At 39.7% G+C, this 20,343-nt stretch overlaps 1 protein-coding gene across 2 annotated transcripts in view; it reads right to left on the bottom strand.

Annotated features, from left to right (window-relative positions):
- The window catches only part of NRIP1 (nuclear receptor interacting protein 1), an 89,739-nt gene extending 69,472 nt beyond the window's left edge, over positions 1-20,267 (bottom strand). Inside the window, exons 1-2 of one of the 2 annotated variants that reach the window (XM_014938169.1) lie at positions 20,211-20,267; positions 14,295-14,379 (exon numbers count right to left, since the gene is read on the bottom strand). The gene's annotated coding sequence lies outside the window, so the exon portion shown is untranslated. Of the gene's footprint in view, positions 1-14,294; positions 14,380-20,210 lie in introns of those variants that run through there. The other variant, XM_014938170.1, reaches the window with a different exon arrangement.
- Positions 20,268-20,343: the final 76 nt, after the last annotated feature.

Raw genomic sequence — 20,343 nt, 5'->3', positions numbered from 1 at the left:
CCAACTTGAGTCCCCATGCTTTTGTCTCACACCCGAAAATTTTAACATTCCTATTCTCACTCTGTGTTAGTGCATGCATGTGGTGTTACATTCCAAAACACTTTCCAGCTACAATTTCTGTGCTCCTGTACTACCAAACAGTCATTAGCATACGAAACAAAAACCAGTTAGACTTGGGTGGGATGGGAATCACTTTTTCCTTGGATATAATCTGCTCCTGCAAAAGGAAATTACAATAACTAAACCACCAACTCACAGGAGACCCTACAGCTTCACCAATTTTCATGCTGAGCTCCCCCTGGAATCAGTGCATGGTATGGTTAAGGGACTGATCATTCTCCTTGGAAAAGGCACATTTACTGCAATATAGCTATTATAAGGAACAACTAAAATAAATGTTAGGTAGCATATTAAAAAAAAGTGTTAACTGTTTGGTCACAAACTCAGCTTTTACCTCTAAAAAAAAAAAAAATCTCACTTTCTGTAGGCAGTAGGGTTATTTCCCCTAACTTTGGGTGTGTTCCACTTTAGTTTGATGTTCTCTCACACTCAGTATTGAAGCTTCAAGAACAGTGGGAAGCAGTGATAGCAAATCAAGACCGGCTTCCCTCATAACAGAAATAAATATTTTTAAGCACCACAAATGTGTAATTTGGTATGTTGAAAGATATGCATACAGCTATCCCTTTAAAAAGCCTCTTTTAGGACCAAAATTTTTTACGTTCTCTTTCTCACAGGTATATATGTTCACATGCTCACGTCTATTTTTAGAATGTCCTTCCTAGATTAATTTTTAAACTCGAGTCTGGATACTTTTTCCCCTTTCTCTGCCCAGACACCCCCGTTGAGCCTATCTGCTCCACTACTGGAAGCAGCAAGGACATGGAAGTCAGCCTGCCGCAGGTTTGCGTCCCACCCCTTTCCCACTAAGGGCAGAAACATCAAAATGGGGACAGAGTCATCCTTGTGTATGACAACAGGGCATTATACTTAAATGGCCAAGACCCAAAACTTCCCACAACATGCATGCTACTGTATGTACTTTGTCACAGCAGGTGACATAAAGCCATCTAATTAAATGCTGCAACGCTTAAAAGGAGAAAGAAATAGCAGTGTTGCCCAAACTTTACAGAACATAGAACACATAAGCATACTCGCCTGCATTCGTCAGGTAGCCAGCCCAGATTAGGTTTGACAGCACCTCTGCAACAGAATAAACCTACCACAGACTTCATGGTACAAGTACATAACTAAACTTTCTGGCAGCTTTCTCTTTACAAGTTCAATTATAACTTCTATGCCTTCAGCTATGTCTGATACAGCTCACAAATGTGACAATTTTAACCAAAGTCTGTTTATATACTTTTATTTAGAAGGGTCTTGTACCTGAAAGCCTGTATACAACAAATTCATCTTATGAGAGGAAAGAAAGACTTCAGACAACCAGCGGTGACAGCGTGCACTCTTTAAGGAAGAAATTAGTTGCTTTAGTCTAAGCCAGCTCTTCCCATTCGACTTGCAAACAGGAAGGGGAGGGGAACAAAAACCCACTATAATGGTGGTTAAAACAGGGGGAGGAGGGGAAAGGAGGAATTTAACCAGCTATTTTACACCAGCTAGCCCATGAGCAATATTTGTGGACCAAAACTCAGGCAGCCACTGATGGATGTTAAAGCCTCTCCTCAGAGCTGGGAGGTACAGGATGCATCTGTCCCTTCATTTTGCTGCCTAGAACTACTACATATTTTAGGTTACACATCCCATTTTGCCAGTTTTCCACTTGCGAGAGCTCATGCCCTAGACTGGATACCAGGCTCAATACGTATTTATAACATGTTCTAGAAAAACACGGTTTAAAGCTATTAATGCAATAATTGTATTAACAAAGTACCGAAAAAAGGGGGTGTAGAATCATAGAATCAGACCTCTGGAGATCATCTAGTCCAACCCCCCCGCCAAAGCAGGTCCACCTAGAGCAGGTTGCACAGGAACATGTCCAGGCGGGATTTGAATGTCTCCAGAGAAGGAGACTCCACCACCTCTCTGGGCAGCTTGTTCCAGTGCTCTACCACTCTCACAGTAAAGAAGTTCCTCCTCACGTTTAGGTGGAACTTCTTATACTCAAGTTTGTGCTCATTTCCTCTTGTCCTGTCACTGGGCGCCATTGAGAAAAGACCAGCCCCGTCCTCCTGACACCCACCCTCCCTTGAAGTATTTGTACACATTAACTAGATCTAATTAGATTAATTAGAGAAGTCTTCTCTTCTCAAGACTACAAAGACCCAAGTCCCTCAGCCTCTCCTCATAAGGGAGATGCTCCAGGCCCCTAATCATTTTTGTGGCCCTTTGCTGTACCCTCTCCAGCAGTTCCCTGCCCTTCTTGAACTGAGGAGCCCAGAACTGGACACAGTACTCCAGATGGGGTCTCACCAGGGCAGAGTAGAGGGCCAGGATAACCTTCCTCAACCCGCTGGCCACGCTCTTCTTGATGGACCACAGGATGCCATTGGCCTTCTTGGCCACAAGGGCACATTGCTGGCTCATGTGTATGGGGTGTTTGTGTGCAGAACAGACTCTGCAGGTCCTCTGCAGTGACAATAGCCCATACAACAAGCTACAACATCCAGTTTTTTACCTTTTACCCAACAGCTTTCTCCCAGTGGCTCTGACAGTTCCCCGGAGCAGCACATTTGCCCACATTCAGAAGGGTGCTGACAGGGTTCATAAGCCACACAGTACTCCTGTCAGCTCCTCTTCTTCCTCATGAGACAGTCCACGGATGCTCATACATGGTCCTGTTGCTTCACACAGCACCTCCCCACCACCATTAATACTCTTCCTCTCCACACAGTTGCTCTTGCCTCTCAACTGTTTAACAAGTTGTAAAATTAAAGGATACTCAACCCAAAAGATTATTCAAAATCCCCATCACCTGCACGCATTGCTCAATAACCAATTTCATTTATGAAGGCTTTCCATACTCACCCAAAGAGACTAAGAATCAAACAAATCACACAGAAATTAAGGTGCTAAATCGTGACAATATTCTTAACTCTGCAACAAGTGGTAGTTCCAGTGACACAGGTATTAATATTCTCCAAGTTTCTAGACTTACTAGTCCTAAATACTTAACATCTTTACCACATTCTTATGTGCACTGCATTAAGAGGCTTTCCCAGAAGCTAAGGATGCCTTTTGGTTGTTTTTTTTTTTTTTAACGTCTCTAAAGAATGCCCACTGTTAGACTCAACTCATTCGTTCTCCTGCTTATCCATCTGCACTCTCCTTTACATTCAGATGGCACAAAAAAAAAAAAAAAAAATAGTGTTCAGACAGCTCAGGTATCTTGTTCTCTACATACACTTAAGGAAAGGCAAATTTTTCTTCACAGTTTTGCTTCTCATCAGTTTGCTGCACCAGTATGCCTACTGATGATGCCGACAAATGAATGCCATGGAATGTATTAAACCATAAATTACTACATGTACCTCACACATATTGGGGAGTGGAGGGGAAGGAAAAGGGGCAGGGACATGTGAGTTTTATCACTTGGGCACAAAGAGACTGTTTTTGCAGTATATTTGGCACCTCTAGGACAAAGATATTTAAATACAATATGTTCACCTTAAACAGAGGTCTTCAACTAATTTCAAAACTGTAGTTGCGATCAGTTCAGAATTAGATTACTTATGCATGTAGTACCAGGAGTAGCAAACAGTATTTGTAAACTGAGAGGAAGAAATGCACATAAACACAGAGCATCAAAATATTCAGTGCTGGTCAAATCCAATGGGAGACAAACCTCCAGATTGCACCATCATCACTGAAAAACGCGACATAAACCACTTATGCATTTCCAGAAGAAAATGGTTTATGCACACATTACACATGAGCAATCTGCAAAGACACACATGGTAACCAAAGAGAGCTAATAAAAGCCTACAGAAGGTATACCGTTTTCTTCTCCTCTGATCTCATTTTAGTAATTACCAGTTATCTCTACATTCTTAAGTCACTCGCTTGTAAATAACAAATATAAGAATACAGTGCTGGAAGACACCATTAGCGTGCATATGGGGAGTCAGAATTCAGAAAAGTCAGTTTACGAATGTTTGTATTTACACATTAGTCTAGTGATTAAATCAAAAGAGAAAATCATAGGTATATCTGCCCCTACCTTAATTAGCAAGGCTATTTATGCAGGCTGCAAGCTAACCATGTGTTTGTTTCTCTAACTCATTCTTATTTATTACATCTGAAAGGCATTACATTATTTGTACTCTTCAAATCACAAGAAGCCTCCAAACATCATTTTTGCAGAAATGGTTTTTAGAAGTGGCACATTTAGAAATTTCACATTCAGTGCATCCAAATGAGACCCATTTTACCCAGAAAGAGTAGAGCGCTCACTCATAAGAAAGGTATTAAAGCATACAAAACAATCACAACAATCGCCCCCCAGGACTTCTGTCTCTACTTCCCCCCCACCTCTAAAATTTCTACAACTTCATCACTACAATTTCAAATATGTCATAAGGTGGCCCTCTGCCCTAATTCTTCCTAATGAGAACATATGAGGTCATTTGACAAGATGTTTTAAACACGGAATCTAAATTAGGATTGAAAAATAAAAATATAAAAATCAACAAAACAAAACAAACCACCCATCCCAAAACACAGATTACCTATAAAGCTGTCCCCACACAACGTGCTTCATCCCCAGGATAGCATGACAGCTGTTCAGGAACTAATAAGCAGACATCATCCATTACTTCCTTCCCAGTCTTAAGAGTATTTGATGTCCCTACTACCACCAGCTCCAACACACCATTGTCATATGCCTTTCCAATAGTCTTTCCCCTGCCTACGGTTTTGATACTGAAGCACAATAACTGCAATATTTAGGAATATTTCAGTATTTTACATTACTTTTCTGAATTATTCAAACCTCCACTACTATTTCTACAATCCAGGGCATGTTGTCAGAGTCCTCCAAATCCTGCAGATGATCTCCACGTGACACAGGCAAAGGTGTGTTGTTTTTTTTTAATTTAAGAAAGCAAGCAAAAAATAAAAAAAGAGTAAGTTTTCCACAGAAATAACTGTCTGATGCCCGTGGAACAGCTGCATTTCAAAGGGACTCTCCTTGCTCAGTGAGGAAGGGCAGCAGGTGAGGAGACAACACACCCTGACTTTGGCCATCCCACGACAGGGAAGGGACCTTCTGCAGAGGAATGGGACAGGTCACTAGGGTCAGCAGCACCGCCACGGATAAACCTGACAAAGTCCACCTGCCACGGCACTAAGCAATAAGCTAACAAGAATTAGATCTGATAGCAGACCTACAAGCATTTATAGCCCATGACTCAACTTTCCCTCCTGTACAGTGAGTGACCTTTAAGGAGGACAAGAAAAGGAGACGAGCATGCTTATATGTTAAATTCATACAATCCATTATCCAAAAGAGTAACTGATATCTGAGGCTCTAAATCTACTTAAGCAGCAGAACAGCAATGGCCTACGATATCCCCAAAAGGCCACAACGAGGAAATTTGATTGTTTCTGTGCTCCTGGTACCTTGTGAAGCATGCCCAATTTTCCTCAAAAAAATAACAGAGTCATAAGGCAGGAGCCACCGAAACACTATGATCATCAGCACAAAGAGGATATTTTAAGACCTGCTTTAATGCTTAAGTTCAGATTTGCAGGGACGAAATACAGCTGGTATTTGCCTAGATAAGGCTCTGAAGACATCAGAGCTAGAGGAACTATATAGCACTGTAACCTAAAATACCTAGTATTACCCCAAAACTAGTGTCCAAACACTGTTCATCTCCCCTACTGCACATTAGAATATTTTGTAAACAAAACCAGAGCAGGGTAATGCAAAACTCAGACTGGAAAGCCTGAAGAACATACTGAATGGACCCTTTTTCCATGAAGGGAATTCACAGTAGAAAACGACTAACGATAATAACTTGAGGTCCAGAAAATAAAGTTTGGGCATGTGACCTTTTATGCATTTCAGATCAAAACCAACTTTGGTCATATGCGTGCTGAGATAGCCTTAGGCACATACAAACTAGTTTAAGAAAAAACAAAAAACAGTTTGAGAGCAAGCACACCAGACAGCTGTGTTAAAGAGCTATATATCCCAAAGACACGACCAAACTTTCATGTCTGATATTGCAAACCAAAGACAAACCAGAGTTCAGTAAACAGTGAATGTGATTCTGCACAACCTCGTTATCTTTTCATCTCAACAGTTAAACCTATGGGAGGGAGTGCAAAGAGGTTACAAAACGCTATCAGCACAGTTTATTAACACGCCTTTTGCATTTATTTTGTAGCAGGGTAAAACTTAAGGTAGGAGAGAATTAAACACCACTTGAGATGACCAAGACTTATTCCTGAGAAATCACCTTGACCTCCAGCAGCAAGAGGAAGTTTTTATTGGAGAAATTTTGCACTCTTAAGTGGCTACTGCTGAGCAGTTAGGAGCAGATATGCTCTTCATACGTTAGCTAAGCAAGAGTGAATGGAAAAGGTGCATAGATTCTTCTCTTCTTTCAGGCCCTATTTATGGGAAATAACAGACAAAGGACATTTTCCAGCTGTTTTTGCCTTTCCACCCCATAACCATACACCTCTTCTCAATTATTTAGGGAGTTCTTGGACTTCAACATATGATCTGGGAATTAAGGTGAAATTTTGGCCTTACTGAAGTCAACAGCACCATTCCTTCCAGTTTCAAAGGTGAAAGATTTCATGCTCATCCATAGTATTCCTCTTCCCCAACCCCTCGCCATTCTAAATCATTATATTCTGGTTTTGAACTTTAGCTTCTAATCTTCCTTCTCGCATCTCGCCCAAGAGAGACTTTGCTCATCTCTCTTCTGAAAACACTTATAGATCACTTCAAGTTATGACTGTTATTACGAATTCAAGAAAGATCAAGCTGTTGTCCTAGTTGCGCTTTTAGGAAGCGTGCGCTATAACCTTAAGCCTTCAGCTCTTTTAAACGTGGGAAAGGAAGGAGGCTCTTGGGTATGAGTTATAGGGTATCTCCACAAGCCATAAATAGCCAGGGTAAGCCCATTCATTGTATTAGTCAGCCTTTAAAGGATATTCTCATTGTTGCATAATTAGTTTAGCTCAAAGTTCTAGTAAGGAGAAGAAAGTTAGCTACCTCAACAGCAAAGAGTTCACATGTCAGATGAGAAACAAATGATAAGAGCAAGCATTCTGCAAAATAAGCCCAACACAGCCAGCAGCCCTTGATGCCTAAATGGTTCCAGAAAGAGCTGTGCAGAAAGAATTGTTTCCAAGTTTCATGTAGCTTTGTCCTTTCTCATCAAACTCAGCCCCATACAGGACTGGCAGAGCACACTTGCTTGGACACCAACATCCACCAGGGATGTCTGCTTCTCCAGCTGGGAACTGCATCTCTGGAAAAAACAGCCATGAGCAGGAGATTAAAGAGGCGTGGGAAGAGAGAGGGTTTGGTTTGGGGTTTTTTTTGTTGTTTTTAGCATGACGCTTGTCACGTAGTCACCTTTTGGGTAACTACAAAAACTCTGAAGTGAGTGAAGAAAGACAAACAACACTCAAGCAAAAATTTTTTTCCATAACTGATATGCAAAACCACCACGTTCAAACACAGTTGAGGGGTACAGTCGAGAAAGCAGAGGTCTGAGCCCTGTTTTTTCTAATGCCTGAGAACCGGAAGGCAGAAACCAGTAACCTGATGTTCTTTCTGCTGTTTTATGCTGGTTTTTCACCTTATTTCAGCAGCAGTAGGAATAAAGACAAAAGAAACACTGAAGAACAAAGCCTGATTGCCATTCTGGCAAAAAGAGGGAGGGGGAACAAAAGATGCAAGTGGAAGTGGATGGACTACTTATAGCAATTATTGTCAAATATTTTTGCACTTCCTTCCTTAATGTAGCTCCTTTCCTACACAAAGGTCTACAAATAATTTTGAGAGGCTCCCTTTGTAGAACGAGGAGAACGGAAGACTGTAATAATAATATGCAATGAAGATAAATTTTCCCAATAATGCAAGCTACAGGAAACACATGGAGGTCAAATAAAATTATTTGACTATTATTTGCCTTTTCAAACACTATTTTCTTCAGCTGCTAAATAAAAACATTATGAAGCCATTTTACACAGTAAAATTTAACCTTATATTAACCTTCCATATTAAGTAAACAAACCTTTCTAGCCAATAAGCATCTCTGTGAACTCTCCAAGATGATAAGCAATACCTTAATTACATTCATTTACATGACTTTGAAATTGTTCCAGACCAAAGTCAACGACTACAAGGTCAAAGAGTAGGGAAATCTAAAATAAGGAGAAATCCATAGTCGGTCAGTTCACACAAGCAGGGTACAGCATCCTTTGTACCCAGTTTGTAAAGGGTCAGGGATAGCAACCTTTTCATCAATTACATGAAAAAAGCAAATCCTCTGAAACACCAAAGACTGAGTGCATCCTTTTTTTAAAGGCTATTCAAAATGGAAAACAATAGACACTTTAGAACTGTTTTTAATGCCTAATAGACAACCAAATCACATGAATCTTCTATGCAAATATTTTAGAATAGTCTAACTGAATGGCACAATAAAAAAAGTCATATTTTAAAAAGATGCAGCCAATTCACTGACAATTACAGAGTATTTGGTATAGTGTCCTGTTACATTCAGTAATGCTACACTGAATAGTTTTGCTAAGATTTATCCAATGATGAAAGTGGAACGGTAGAAGAGAAGCCACCACACTGATTCCACATCACTGTACTTCATGAACTTCACAGACTCAGAGACAAGCCCAAGCCCAATAAAAATTAAAATAAAAAAATCACTGCTGAGACTTCCACTCTCATCAACGAAACTAGACCATATCCTTAAGATATGAGGAGAAAACACCCTGTGTTGTAGTCCTGAATATAATCTTTAGCATGCTACCTGGAAACCTTTATTATTCAATCTGTGCTACACTTAGAGCAGAAAATGTTAATTACACTCAAGCAGCAATTATAAATATTTTAACAATACTGTTACAAGAAGCTTGATAAAATATGTTCTGCCCTGAAACAGCAGAAAAGCAGACACAGCGTCCATCCCATTCCCAAGATATTAGATAATGGCTCAGGTATGATCAATAGCAATCAAATTAGCCAAAATATAGTACATATGCACACTGCACTAATGGATCATTCCAGGATTATAGTCTGTGCATTATAACCGTGAAAATACAACAAATATGCATATACAAAAATCTAAAGCACGGCTTTTGGATTTAGGAAATCCCATATCAATGCACTGCAGCTGACAACATTTTCTTAGTATTAAATTAGATAAATCTCCCTGCACCCTCACTTTACTAGCCAAGCACTTTTTACACAACTCTCAAGCCAACAACCTCCTGCAATTTAAGTATGATTTAGTGCAAGAGAAGCAATGAGTATTATAAAATTTATGCTTGTTCACCTTCTCTCCCCACAGAGAAGGGCAAGATGTTTTTTCATGTAAATATGTATTAGATCCAAATCATTTAAATAGATATTATTCCATAGAGAACATGATGCTGCATATGCCCATTTCAGCTCCATGTTACTAAATAAACTGCAAGATAATGATGTTGCCTTGCTCATCCTAAAGGACACTGGAAATATTTCTAGGCATTTCAAAGAGAAGTAAAAGGAAGAGACTTTCACAAGAACAAAAGAAAAACTAAGGTGGCTCTTACAAAGCTAGATAAGGTGAAGACAAACTGCTCATAAATCACAAATTAGTAAATCTCTCCAGGAACAGGCCACAGCTGCTACAGCAAAAGCGTAGCTCAGGTACACGGAGCAGTCTTTCTAGTATGGATATCAAGTCATTACTATCTTCCATAGAGAAAAACTATTTTAAAGTTAATGTGGGAATGTTAAATGCAAGGTGCCAAATGTTAATTTCATGCAGTTTTACTTCTCAGTTATATTTAGCTACAAGTGTCAACTGCTTGAACGGAGAGGAGAGAGAGAACAGGGAAACCTTAAATGATTTCTTTTAAAAGTGAGAGTTTTAAGCATCAATTTTAAGTGAGCACAAATATCTTACTGCTTTCCACAAAGCACAAAGGAAGTAAATTGGCATGTTCCCATAAAATACAGAATTTTTAATTCAATTGTTAACTATAAATGTATTTATTTAAAGTGATAAAGACTGTCACTGGTCTTGAAGCTATCACATACCATTTGGGCCACAGTCAGTTGTCTTACAATACCGTCTGACCTCTGCTTGATTTTAAAATAGGATAATCACCTTCAACTATGCATGAACCTTGAACATTATCAAAAACAGTTTTATTGCATCAACGATTTATTAATAGTCTTATATTAATAGTAATGTAACTTTGACTTCACAAAGTCATAAAGATGACGAGAAACGCAGTCAAGACTTATTGTGCTGCCTATTTTATTTTAGGCTTACTAGGCAACCCCATGATACAATCAGAAAGAAAAAAAAACACCTACCCAGAGAGCAACAGCGAGAAAGGAAAGAATAACAGAACACGCACGTGTCATCCCAGTGGAAGCAGCAGAGGGGGAAGGATACCAGGAGCATAATGACGTTAAGACAAATACTGAAAACTTTTAAGTACGGATACCCCGCTCCAGCCAACTGAGCCAGGAGCTGGAGAACTGCTCATCCTGAGGCAGGTAACCTCTGGACAAGCGCATGAATGGCCACCACTGCAAGGAACAGGCTTGAGCCTTATGCAGGGATGCACTGAGCTCCGTTCCCCGTCCGAGCCAAGCGCTGCAGGACAACCAAAGCCCTACGGGCTGACCTTCAAAGCAAACCTGTTGAAGGAGGAAATGTTCCTCCCAGACCTTTCGGGTTCAAAACACTCGCCGCATCAGCCCCGTCGCGTTCTCCGTGTTGCACGGTCACTTTTATAGCTGTTAGCCCCATTACACCACAGTTGACAGTTTAAACAAAGAGCAACTAAGAAAGTACAATATTCTATAACTGGCATTTACAGCACCGGCCTTGGACTTCTAATCTTTACCAGACGGGCACACAAATCAATCTATCAGCTCATAAAGGTGTGCTTTTTTAACCTCTAAAACAGATGGGATTGGCCAGAAACGTCTGGCATGTCAAACTGCTAATCACTGCTGCCCTTTGCACAAAATAACCCACTTAAGTTGAGGCATGGTTGCACTGTAACAGACATTAGTCTGTGGGAAACCCATTTAACTGTCACATACTCCCGCCACTCCTGCTCTCCCTTAATTAAGCCTAATGCCTTATGCTTTGACCTTTTGTTCTAGCCTATTAACCCTATCTAGTACAAGTTCACATATGTTAAACTTAAAAGTTTGCTGTAAAATATTAAATGCCAAGCTACAGAAAGAACGAGGGACATTCCTCTACCCTGCAAGTTACCAATCCCCTTACCCAATTTCCTAGCCTGGCAAAACAGAAGCACTATGTTCATTCCCAAAGACAAAACATACCCAAACACTCAACAGTTTCACAGCAAAAAAGTGAAGTTTCTTCCACTTGCATAACTACCTTTTCCTTTCCAGAGGAGAAAGGAAAAAAAAAAAAAAAAAAAAAATTAATTAAGCCTAATGCCTTATGCTTTGACCTTTTGTTCTAGCCTATTAACCCTATCTAGTACAAGTTCACATATGTTAAACTTAAAAGTTTGCTGTAAAATATTAAATGCCAAGCTACAGAAAGAACGAGGGACATTCCTCTACCCTGCAAGTTACCAATCCCCTTACCCAATTTCCTAGCCTGGCAAAACAGAAGCACTATGTTCATTCCCAAAGACAAAACATACCCAAACACTCAACAGTTTCACAGCAAAAAAGTGAAGTTTCTTCCACTTGCATAACTACCTTTTCCTTTCCAGAAGAAAGGAAAAAAAAAAAAAAAAAAAAAAGTGAAACTGCTGTTTGCAACTTCGTTTCCTCAGGCTTTTGTGTTTTTATCCAACAAGAAAAGCACATACTATCAGCCAAGATCACACAACACTCATTTGCTGTTCTCTAAAACCTATCATTAAAAATAAGATGTAATTGGTTTACAGTGAACAATTCCTCCTCAATTAAAGGCTGCATCTGCAAACCTTGCTCACACTGACTCACCACCCCGTTCTTTTGACAACATAGTTATAATTACTATTAGATTTTAATTCTCATCTGTATTTTTTCATGAGTTACATCTTTTGAAGTTTCTCAGGCTTGCGTAAACTTAAAATAAGGACATCATTTATAAATTTTAGCTCACTGCTACAGAGTTTTCTTTGATGAAAACTCAGCTTCAGACAGCATCACTACCTTCCCCCCTGGTATCTCTTACTTGATGAAGGTTACACAGCATCAACAAGATGGAGAAAGACCATCCTAATGGTCCAGAAATCCAACTGAAAACAAGAAATCCAGTATCAGGGACAAAAAAACAAACCACCTCTGATCAAGACAGCTCTACTGTACTCCACACTAAGGCTATTTACAATGGTATGCAATGCAAACTCATATACCAAGATAGGTATTCTACAATTTATGCCTATAACCAACAAACAAACCTGTTCCCCACCTCCCTAAAACAAACAAACAAAAAATATCAACACATGGCATATAACAACTGTTTTATAATCTTTGGTTAGAAAGGAAAAAAACGCAAACTGCATCAGGATTACAAGCCATATATACACTGACATACCCATTCTCTCAAATCCTTAGCTCAACCCTTTACTGATGAGCTGAATACTCAATGCAAGATCCTTATTTACAGCTTACACTTTTGCAACTCTGACTAAATAGAACTGCTTTTAAACAGAGGTGACAATCTTGAAACAAAGCTCTGAATTTAATTATTTTTGAAGATGTGAAACATTTCAAAAAGCTTTTTGCCACAAAAGCCACTATCTACTAAGTTCTGTTAAGGCTGTACAAGTGACCATCTGCTGCTGATCACAACAATTCTCAAGTTGTAAATAGCTAATTAATTAATTATGTTTTAATTCCAAAGTGCCTATCTTACTGATTCTGAGAGCAGCAAGTAAGACAATTAACTGTCTGAGCAAATACAATTGCTCAGACAGCTAAAAAAACACTACAGCAACCTTAGACTTCTGTTTTTGAGGAGTCAAATAGGAAGCATCATGGGAAAAAAGTGGATCCTCCATCTTGAAGTGGATCCTTCATCTTGATTTCCAAAACACTGATTCTGGATAAATTCAAATATCCCCAATTTAAAAAGTATAGATATTGTCTAATGATTTCACTTTGCTATATTCTATTGTGTTGGAGATGTTCTCACTGCAGTACACAGACCATACATCCGAAGGGAGTCAAGCAACATATGGATTTATTTAAAAAAAATTAAAATATATACCCTTGCATCTGCAATCTGTGTCATTAGAACAGATAGGCTACAAGTTTTGCAGGCTGGGATTTGGTATGACTGCCTCCAGCTTCTAGACTTTCCCTACTAATGCTCACAAAAGTTGCCACTGGAGGCAATGCAAATGAGTCTTAAGAGAGACCAGAAACAAAACAACAACCGCTTGTCAACCATTACATGCCCAAATTGTATTCTTTATGCTCATCAGCATTCTCAAGTTCTTAGGCATGCATGTGGGCCCACCGAGTACAGTGGGGCTACTCAAGTGAATAAAATTACTCACAAACCAAAGTGCATATACATAAGTAATCACTGGACAACACTCAGGGAATTATTCCCCAGTATCAAAGAAAAATAGGATTTCGGAAATGGGAACCAAGGGAGCAGATCCAAACAAAATGACAGTGGTGCTAAATGTCTACAAGCCACTGTAAGGTAATATCTAATAATGATTTTGCTGTGACAGTCCCTTGCCACAGAAGCTCAATTCAGATCAGTTTTATTAAAAAAAAAAAAAGAGATTGTAACATAGTATATTTTATTTAATCTTCTCTTTCACTCTGAAATTATATGTAAATCAGGTTCTTCTCTATTTAGCAACTACCTCCCAAACAAGTAGGCTAAATCTTCATGACTTACCAGCAAATTCCATACAGAAAGTTCAAAGGCTACTAAAATACTTATTTCTCTTTAATCAGCACACACTAGAAGCCTTACACTAAAGGAGAGGGATTAACTTGAAAATTTATCACTTTAAAGCATATTATAATCCTAAAAGACATATACATGGCAGACGGTTGTATGACAGATTTGGAAAGACAAAGAATAAACCCCAAACCAAAGAGATAAGGTAAATAACCCAAACAAATTATTTACCTTGAAAGTGGTCCCATCAGGGAATCCCTTCCTTCAGGAGTTCAAGGATGCATTAATTTTCTTCCTCAACAATTCCATGCTTGATCTGAAAAGAACAACAGAAATCGCCCTATGAAATTCTGCATGCCAATTTTTTCTCACCCAATATACCTCTATCTACTTCCTTATTGTTGATGTAACAGAAGGCGATGCTCTATTTTGGATAGTAAGAACTGCAAATGACATTTTGATTTCACAAGAAAAGCATAGTTCCAAACTTCAGAAATCAAAATTTTCCAAGAGGAAGCACCAGTAAAACAAGTACAAACAACTTGTGTGGTCTAGACTTGTACTGTCTAACTAACTGGATAGTACTTCTGTGAGAACAAAATCAACACTCAACTGTGATTCAAAGCCATGGTCCTCTCTTTCTTCCTTTCATCCAAAATATAGCTGTGACACGAAAGCCCTCATTTCTATGTAGCAATTATAACTTAACACTTCAAACTCGCACCTACGAATGTCAAAAACATATTTTTTAAAAAGCCCCTATTAATTTAAATGTACATACACACAAGGAAAATGTAAGAGCCTAGTAGAACTGGTGAATGTAATGCTAAATGCCACAAAATTAATTAGAGAACCACTAAATCAGTAGAAATAACATTTGCCTTTGAGTTATTTAGGAATTAAATAGTATATAATATTATAGTTATAAGACATTATCCATCACAAGCACCACCTTACACATTCTTCTCAGCACTTCTCTATTATTCTTAAGCAAACTTTTTCTAAAAGATGCAAACTTACAACTAGCCCAGATCGTTGTTATTTGTACTATTTCAACCCTGTTCTCAGGACGAGCCTCATTATTAAAGGTTACGTTAAATCTTCTGTCACCAAGTTACCACCCAAGCAGCAAGTTTATTATGCAGAGAGTCACATTTAACTACAATAAATTTAAAAAAAAAAAAAAAAACCAAAACAACACAACACAACAAACAGTCTGTGGTGTGGGTTTTCTTTGGGGGTTGTTTTTTCTCCCCTGTTTGGTTGAACATTCCCCCCACCTTGTTCAGCAGAAGGAGAGTTTGTCTCCTCTTGGCCTCACCTTTAGCTTCTGGTCTGACAAAACCCATGTGCAAAAGCCTTTTAAACACCGAATTTCTCCAGCACAGAGCACCCCATGGGTGGAGAAGGGCAAAAAAAAGTACAGGTGTTGATAGATGGGTCATAATCCAAAAAAGACCCACTCAAAGCTTTCAGATTATGTGAAATAACAGAAGCAGGCTCGACTACTACCAGCATCAAGACCTACCAAGAGCAACAGATCCAATTAAGCCAAAAAATAAGTAAAAACCCTGAAAGACTACAAGACACACTATTTCAAATCCTTCCCCTACTACATCACGCAAAAAAAAAAAAAAAAGCCAATTTGCACCACAGGTAGCAATCCTCAACATCTGGATTCAATTATGAGGAAAAAGAAATATAAAGTTACCATTGCAGTCAAAACAAACAGAGAAACGACAGGTACAGTGACAAAGGTGGCAATAAACATAGTTCAAAGCCTTCCCAACCCCACTGAACTGAAAGGACAAACAAGCTGGACGGGAAATCTTTTGTGAGCAAAGGAAAAATGGGACAAGAGGTCCCTTGGAACAGAAGGAAGCAGCACTTTTAGAAAAAACATATTCGCCATTTCAATTCATCTTCATGTGAGAAAAACAGTTAATTCCAGTACTTCTGTTCCATACTATAGATATAGCTGTTTTCCACCACTGACAAGTGGTTTCATTTAAGTATTCCTACTTCCAAGAGAAGACAGATTTCTACTGTAGCAGGGAAAAAAAAAGTCAACAAAAAAACAACAAACATTCCACACTATATTGCCATCAAGATTCAATGTATAGACAGGATTTCCTCTAGGTCAGGATTAAACAGCCTTTTCTGCAGTGTTCCGATGACTACAGAAGGTTCAAAGAACAAAAGAATTTGTTATTTCTGGGGAAAATTACATATTCCTTCAATGAGGTTTTAAAAATGGGGAAAAAATGAAAGTGAAAAAAAACCCACAAACGACTTTCTAGAATAATATTTTATCCTCAAAAACTTCACAGCTGGATTTCTTGCTTTGAACACAAGTTTTTTGAATGTTGATTTGTTTTATATTATAAACTGTTGAAAGTGGGATAGGTGATGACACAAACACCACCAAGAGGACAACCTCCTGCAGCAAGAATGATCATTTCTTTCCACCTTGGAGGAGAGCCTCGCTTTCTACATCACTGAAAGAGCCTTTTCGATTTCCTTTCCCACTCCATTTTCATAGTGGGGTAGGACACAGAAGAATTAGAAATCCCATAGCCATGAATTTTAAGGTTTGCTGTGAAAAAAACAAAATCTGCATCAGGGCAGCAGTACCAGCCTAGCACCAATGAGAACTAAAATACTGTTCTCCTGTGAGCAAGACATACTACTTAGACACATTTCAACATAAAAAATTCATTAAGCATTTTTGGGGACAAATTAAATACTCGTTTATTTGTTTTCACGGAATAGTTTCAATTAAGACTAAAACACTTTTTACATCCAGGGCCCCATCTCTCACAATGGCTCCCTCACAACTTCCTTTCCTAGGAGGAGGAAGAGCAGCCCACCAAAAGTCTTCCCCAACACTGAGCTGCTTCTCCACACGAAACTCAACCTCTTTGAACCCAGTGACTGACAGACCTGTAGCTTCCGCTTTTAATCTCATATTGTTTGTAAGCCAAATTGTTTTTTCCTTGGTATTTAGAAATAAGTGCTATGAAAACAGAGTTTCTCTCCAGACAGGCAAGCGAACAGGAGCAATGAGCTCCAGTAACAGTTTGAGAAGACTATGCCAGAAGGGATCTCACCCAAACTAAGACGGCTAGAAACTGCTTCTACCCATTTCTACACATGAATATTTATTTACACGAGTCTTAGTTCCTATTCTCCTTCTTCAACCATCAAGCCAAGTGACCTGCAACAGACACCCAAATAAATTACCAAATTAATTCTTTCAAGTGCTAAATAGGACCGTTAACATTTCGAAGTATTTGAAATAAATAATCCAGAAACACTAAAGTGCAGGCATTCATCTTTACCAAAAGAACCCTTTTGCCCACTTTTCCTGAGGCAGATCCACCAGAGAACATAAGAAAGTTTTTATGTGATCACAGATGTCCACCCAAAGTACTGCCTGCCAACCACAACACGTTGTTTTCTAATTCAGTGTTTTCAAATTCAGCTAGCAAAATGCTAACACCAAAAAATCCAAAAGCAATGCCACAAGCCTTGTAAATGCTTGCCTCATATTTGCCACAAGCAGGCCAGCACAGTTCAGATAGTTACTGCTCTTATCGGTTTGGCTTCTCGGCAGGAAGAAAGAGCAAACCACAAAAGCAAACCATTAACCTTCTCGTCTTTAGTTTAAGACTGTTTAGACAGACTGTCAAGTTTATGGGTTTTATCTTTTTTGTACATTTCTGCATATTCTTTCACACCTTTTCCTCTTCTTCAGGTTTCATTCCCTACCTACATTATCTTTCCACCCGCCTGTCATTAAACCCCTGCTGAGCAGTAATGATTTATACTTCAAAATTTGCACTTCTCGTCCCAAAAGAGTATTTATCCTTTTTTTAATCCATAGGACAGTTATCCTATTTATCCCGGCCCATCACTCGGCGCGTGTCACCCAGCAGCTGGGAGATGAGCCTGGCTGAGCCCAGCCCTCCCTACCCACAGGTCCCCCCGCCTGGGAGGTCGGCCACCAAAGCCCCACTTGCAAAGGGGCTCCTGCCCCCACGCCACGCACCAACTGGAAACTCCACACTCTTTTCTGGACTCCCTCCATTTCCTATACGTTCACATACAGTAAGAAAAAAGAAAAAAAGGAAAAAAAACCAACAACAAACCACAAGCCATTTGGGTTTTGAGGTTCGGGCAAGTTCCGAAGAGCTATTCTAAAATTAACAAAATACTACGGTCTTCGTGTCTACCCTGCTAGCCCTGCAAGGAGGTGTCAAGCACAGCCCTGGAGCAAGACAGCTGACTGGGGGAAATGCAACTCCCTGGCTTTGCCCCGGGCAGGTTTATACATGTGCTGGGCACCACGCAAAGCCTCCTTCATCTTCCAATATAGCAATGCCCCGCACTGTCACCGGGAAAATTAACAGCGCTCTCGCTGCTAACGATAATACCAGCTGGTACGACAGAAACCTTTTGCCAACCTTCAAAGCCACAAAAATAAAGTTAGCTCCGAAAAGACAAAATAAGCTTTAAGCAAGCGAGCCTTTGACAATTCTTTTAAGCCAATCCCACATTAAGCAAAACCTACAGGCAAACATGATCACCATCAAGTTAATTCATGTTTGAGTTCTATAACCTTTACTGAATCACTTAAATAAAAAAAAAAAAAGACATTTTCCTTGGTGCCTTTTTACAGAACAGATTCACCCTAGACACAGCTATCAAACACTGCAGGTGACACAGCCAGCATTTAAATCATCCATTTAAGTTTACGATACAAAAACATTAGTTCACTTTTACTTCTTTATCAACATGGGTTTTATGACTATAATAAATTTTGGTTACTTTATTTTCCTCCGATTTTGATTAGCACATCTTCTACTTTACAAAGATAAATAAGTATGGGGAGCAGAAAGAAGGAGCACGTTTTCAGCTGGTTAATTTTCTACCCCAAGACTAAGGGGAAACAAAAAAAAAAAAAAATAATGCATCCAGCACAGTTTAGCACTTGACAGCATCTCATATTCCGTGCACGCAGGGTCTGCAAAAAACTGAAAACCACTGACAGCTCTCGCTCATTAGGAAACTGGGAACTGCAGGCCAGTCTACCAGGAGGTCAGATTTCATCCCCCCACCTGAAACGTGCAATCACTGCTTGTTACCTCTGCTACCCCACTCAAGAGCACACCCCAACGTATGACAGACTCAACCTCAACTTTACCTTGAAGGCACGCTGATAAAATTAACAAGTCGGACCTCTCAACCACAAGTTGCCCCAGACAGCAGATGCTCCAAACCTGCCTGGACACTTTTCTGGACACGAACTTTTTCTCTCCGAGATGTCAACTCCCACTGCCCATATAGCAACCATTACTCATGTGCCATTAAATCAGATTTTAACCACAAAATAACCTCAGCTCAGAGAGCTCTCGTCATACAGCATCTTAACATGTCACTTTCTAGTGTGTTCAGCCAGCCTCAGAAACAGTAAATTGCACTTGAATATTAAAGAAAAAGGTTTTCTGCCGCTCCCCCAGGGACCCACCACCCCCCTTTCCACAAGTGACTGCTCCCACCCCACAGGTCTCCTCCGCAGGCCCGCTTTGCACTCTTTGTTAAATAAAGCCTTACAGTATCTCTGAACATTTATAGTGCCATGACTCAGTCAAATTTCAATCGGCCTGGGAGCTGCCAGACACCGCAGGCAGGTCCCCTCAAAACAAAACAAAGAATAAGAGTGTCTCCAGGTTCCAGAGAGATGAGGCAGGAGGGGACAACTTCCACTTCGGCTTTCCTAACATTAACATAATCCCAAAGACAGAAATCCCACCAGTTTGATTGCTGGCTTGTTTTTATTTTTATAAAACGTCTTCAACACGTGTCAAGCGTTTTAGCCGAACTCTTCTTTAAATTAAAAGCCTAATAAACCATCAGACTCCACGACAGAGGAGAGGGGCAGCGCAGAGAGGAGGCTGTTGGCGCGTTACAAAGCATTATTTTGCCTGTGCCCCGGCGCTACCTTTCTTTAGGGTTTCCCCACCTTCCAACTTCATCACCAACCCACACTCACACCGACCAGCCTCAAACACCTTCCGCAAGGGAGAAAGGGTAAAAAAAAATGGAAAAAATAAAAAAAAAAAATTAAAAAAAAATAAAAATCACCTTTAAAGGGCTTCAGGGACACAAAAACACGTCTGGAAAAAGTAACCTTTAGTCTAGAAAGGAAACAGCGACGTCCCCCAGGAGCCCGGAGCGATGAGAAGGCATCTTTGTGGGGGAGCGGGGGCCGCGGGAC

Source organism: Calidris pugnax, unplaced genomic scaffold (genome assembly GCF_001431845.1).
Source record: "Calidris pugnax isolate Ruff unplaced genomic scaffold, ASM143184v1 scaffold25, whole genome shotgun sequence".
In the NCBI taxonomy this organism is placed as follows: Eukaryota; Metazoa; Chordata; class Aves; order Charadriiformes; family Scolopacidae; genus Calidris; species Calidris pugnax.
This window is presented reverse-complemented; position numbering and strand designations above follow the sequence as displayed.